General features: G+C 39.4%; 1 long non-coding RNA gene across 1 annotated transcript; it reads right to left on the reverse strand.

Annotated features, from left to right (window-relative positions):
• Positions 1 to 259: 259 nt before the first annotated feature.
• Positions 260 to 3,241, reverse strand: LOC127564298 (uncharacterized). The gene is made up of 2 exons (XR_007954226.1): positions 2,301 to 3,241; positions 260 to 500 (listed from the first exon to the last, which is right to left on the reverse strand). It is a non-coding gene; the product is annotated as an uncharacterized LOC127564298 (long non-coding RNA).
• Positions 3,242 to 4,493: the final 1,252 nt, after the last annotated feature.

The following is a 4,493-nucleotide window of genomic DNA, read 5'->3' on the forward strand; positions in this document are numbered from 1 at the left end:
TTCAGTAGTTTAATTTATAGCAACCATTGCAATTTAGATTGCAAAAGAGACTGATAGACAAGCCTTATCTTGACATGAACAGTTTTGCAACTTCCTAATTAGCAATCTTACATTTCACTTCTAATAGGCACTGTCTAATCAACTCTGTTACCCTCTCTCTTGGTAGTGACTAAACTCTTAGATGCAGAGGCTTTCTTTAATAGTAATCACTGCCGCTCCAGTACTTGATGCTGATAGACTATGGAATGACTTTGCAACCTTCAGGTTATTTTAGTAGTTTATTTATATTCCATTGTAGGAAAACTCCTAGATGAAGAAAAATGTCATAACAATTAGACTGAACAAAAGTGACTGGCAAAGAAGGTAGGGAGTTTCTTTTCCTGGTTGTCTTCAAAAAGAGATGGGATAAATCCTTGTTGTAGAACTTTTCCAGAGGATTTCTGTTCAGCTACAGTGGACTACATGCTAGCAGAAATTTCTTCCAGCTCAGATTCCATGACCTAGAAAACAAGACCAGGAGAGGGAGCCTCATCCCATGAGACCATTCCCAGAACCCTTCCCATATTTCCCTTGTTTATTCTAAGCACTTTTCTCTATTTTCCTTATCCTCTCCTAAGGGAACAGTTTGAGTCTGGAGAAGGAGTAGAATTCTTCCAGCTGCTGGCCAGCTGTGAGCCTCCTTCCTCTCCCGTAACAGAGGCAGAGAAGGTAGATACTAGTGTGGATATAAAAGAGGCAACCATAGAGGAACTATCAACAGACTTCTAATGCAAGGGGCAAGTGGCCAGGGGCTGTCTGGATAGATGGATGGATGGATGGATGGATAGAATGCATCCCAGCTCTTTCAACAATCCCAAGTTGGAAGCATATGGGGCATATAAAACCCAAGCAAGATGAACAATTAGGGCTGGCAGAGAGAGGGGATTGGATATAGGGGGAGTCAAAAGAAAGTTCAAGTCAGTAGATAACTTGGCTGGATTAAGGGTCCAGGCTTCTCCTCTGATCCCCATTAGGAGACAGGCTGTGAATAGCTCCCTTAGGAATCAGCAGCTGAAAACTGATCCCCAAATCGTGCATTTCTCGTGGGTTATGCCAGGAAAGAGGAGATGGGAACAGCAGCTCAAGTTCTTCTGACAGGACACAATCCAGATGGAGTTTTTCTCTTCCACCTCATCCTTTCCATCTCAACCTCTTTCCACTCTGGTCCTCTCCCTCTACTCTTGACCCTACAAGTACCTTTCACCTCCAATTTAGTCACTTCCTGGAGGAATCATTACTTCCTTTTCTCTCACAGACCCTATTTTTGCCTCTCAAGTCCCTGAGATTTCACCAATAATTACGTGCTATTCCCCCTACTTCATCAGGGAAAGAAAAAAAAAACAGAAAAGAAAAGATAATAAAGATAACAACTAAGGAGTTTTGTAGTTAGATGAATTTAATTCAAATTATGACTCTTCTATGCTGTGTGGCATTGGACAAATCATTTCCTTTTTCTGGATCTTAATTTCCTCTGCAAAAATGACCCCCTAATTACATACCTCAACAACGATACTGTTTGAGGATGTATTCTGATGGAAGTGGATCTCTTCGATAAAGAGAGCCTTAATTGATCAAAGATGGACAGAAGCAGCTACACCCAGAGAAAGAACACTGGGAAATGAATATAAACTACTTGCATTTTTGTTTTTCTTCCCGGGTTATTTATACCTTCTGAATCCAATTCTCCCTGTGCAACAAGAAAACTGTTCAGTTTTGCACACATATATTGTATCTAGGATATACTGCAACCCATTCAACATGTAAAGGACTCTTGCCATCTGGGGGAAGAGGTGGAGGGAGGGAGGGGAAAAATCGGAACAGAAGTGAATGCAAGGGATAATGCTGTAAAAAATTACCCTGGCATGCGTTCTATCAATAAAAAGTTATTTTTAAAAAATGACCCCCTAAGTTTCTATCCATCTCTAAATCCTATGAACATTCTAAAGAATGGTAAAACAAAACAAAACAAAACATTAGCATTAGTTTGGGGTCAGATCCTATCTCTGCCTCTTACTACCTCTGTTTCTTCATTCCTATTAGCAGAAGGTTAGACTAGATGGTCTCCTTTGTCTTTTTTATTCTGAAATGTGTGATTTAAGGATCTTAAACAGCACTTTCTCCTCTGAAACTCCCCCTCATGCAAAAAGTCTTTCTGGACTGATCTGAGCAAAGTAGATATCTTCCATCACCCTTTCCTCTTCTGATCATGAGGGTTCTCATTCCTTACACACCCCATACACTTACCCCAAAAGCATACCTACCTCTGATCTGTGAAATTCTTGAAGTAACAATAATAGAAAACAAAAATGGAAAGACGTCAGGATTCTGGCCAATAAAATAACCAATCTTGACTCCAAAGGAAGAAAGGTAAAACATTCCTCCCTCTTCTTGGCAGGGAGTAAGTGGACTGCAGGTATGGAATAAGACATACTTGGTTAGACATATCCACTGTGTTGTTTTGTCATGTGCATAAATATACATCACTCTTGCAAAGAAGACTTCTTCTGGGGAATCAGAATCTTTGGAACAAAAAGAAATATTTCTTATTTTGGCAAAGAGAAGGTCATGGGTTTCAAGCACTAAGTGAAGAGTTGAGGGTAGCAATTCTTAGTTCTAAATAAGCATGTGGACAATTCACAGTGGCCATCCTCTTTGCCAAAAAGTATATTTATTTAGGAGAAGAGGTTGCAGACATAATGAAGAGGTAAAATAGGTCCCAAGAATGGTAAATATGAAATAGAGATGAAAGATCAATAAAGTTCTCAAGGAAAGGATTTTGGAATAATCTATTAAAGTAATATGCTGTGAGGTCTGTGTGTGCCATTGATTGCTAGATTAAATTCATAGAAGAATTTAGCAGACTAATCAGAATTAGCCATAGTAAAGAGAATCATACCATTAAAAATAAAGCACTATGAGGGGGAAAAAGAGTACTTCCTAGCTGGCTTAGTCCTGGAAAGAACTTTAGCCAAGTTAAAATCTTTAGAAAGTAACAGCAAATTTTTGTTAAGGCATCATCTAACTATTTTTAAATGCTTGACTCAGTGAAATCTGTTGGTTTGTTACATTAGCTGTCTATATCTACATCCCTCTTAAGCAATGTGTGTTAGAGTCAACTCCAGCTGACTAGAGAGCTGATTATTAAATTTTTAGCGTGAGCACTTACACGTCAGAAATCAAAGCCTACAAATTTGAGCTTGATTTATTGTTTAATTGATTGTTCAGATTTAAGAAAGTGTTAATAATGTGGATTAAACTTAAAAGTGTGTGCATACATTACCCACCCTACCCATAGCCACAATTTACCAGCACACCCTGCTCTTCAAGCATGACTTAGAGGAAGCAGTTACTGTGTGAATGACTCTATAAGAATAGCTCCCAACACAGAGCCCTATTTAGTGATGCACTCGTTACTGCTGAAATTTTCCTGGAGAAACAGAGAAAAGAAGCTTTTTGCTTCAGCAAGTAGTGATGGAGATTAGACAACAGAAAGAACTTTCCTGAAAGGAGCTCTTAAGACGAACAATGAAGTAGAATTGTAGAATTTTCTTTCTGGAGAGATATTTAAAAATTGCCAAGGAGTGTCAGTGAAGCCTTTGGGGAGATGTCTTAGCCTTTTCAGGCCCTGAGGAAACAGCCAAACCTAAATTCTTGGATGGGTCAATTCTCTTTCACCTACTGGCCTGATTCAGAGAAGAAGTTAATTTTTACACTTAAAAAAAAGAACTTTAGAGGTCATTTCAGGACATCCTGTTATTCCATAGGTCATCCCCTCATAGATTTCATGCTAAAAGGGACTTTGGAGGCCATTTAGCCTAGTCATTTTGCAGATAAAGGAAATTATAATCAGAGAAGGGAAATAACTTGCCGAAATAATACAGCCAGATAAACTTTCTTCACACTCCTATATTCCTTGACATTTTTCAAAAATTCGATTTGTTCTGAAACTGTTTCTTTATCCTCCTTTTCTATTCTTCAATTTATGAGTCAATTTCAGCAGCATCACTGGTAAACAAAGATTGAATCACTCATCAAGAGTCACACGATGGATTGATAGCAAAACTGAGACTAAGAGCTCTGTGTTCCTTCTTATTCTCTCCTTGCCAAAGGGCTGAGAACCTAAGGGTGAAGCAGACCACCTTTTGTTTTTTGGGGAAAAGAATATTATCTGCTGGAAAAGTGCCAGATCCCTGAGCTATCCCAGAATCCAAATGTGTGCATGATTGGAACATCCTAGCAGCCAATGACTCCCCAGCCCCATTGCCCCCAGGAATGGGGGTAGGGAGGTATGATGAAAAATCCACAACTGGGCAACATCTGGATAAAACCAGTCATGAAAGCACAACATCAAACAAGGGTTTCCAAGGGGCCCCTTACCACAGGCCTAGGTCCAAGAGAAACTGCAGATCTTCCTGCTTGAGGCTTTTAAGTGACATCGAAACCCCTGTAAGCTT

Source organism: Antechinus flavipes, chromosome 5 (assembly GCF_016432865.1).
Source record: "Antechinus flavipes isolate AdamAnt ecotype Samford, QLD, Australia chromosome 5, AdamAnt_v2, whole genome shotgun sequence".
Classification (NCBI taxonomy): Eukaryota; Metazoa; Chordata; class Mammalia; order Dasyuromorphia; family Dasyuridae; genus Antechinus; species Antechinus flavipes.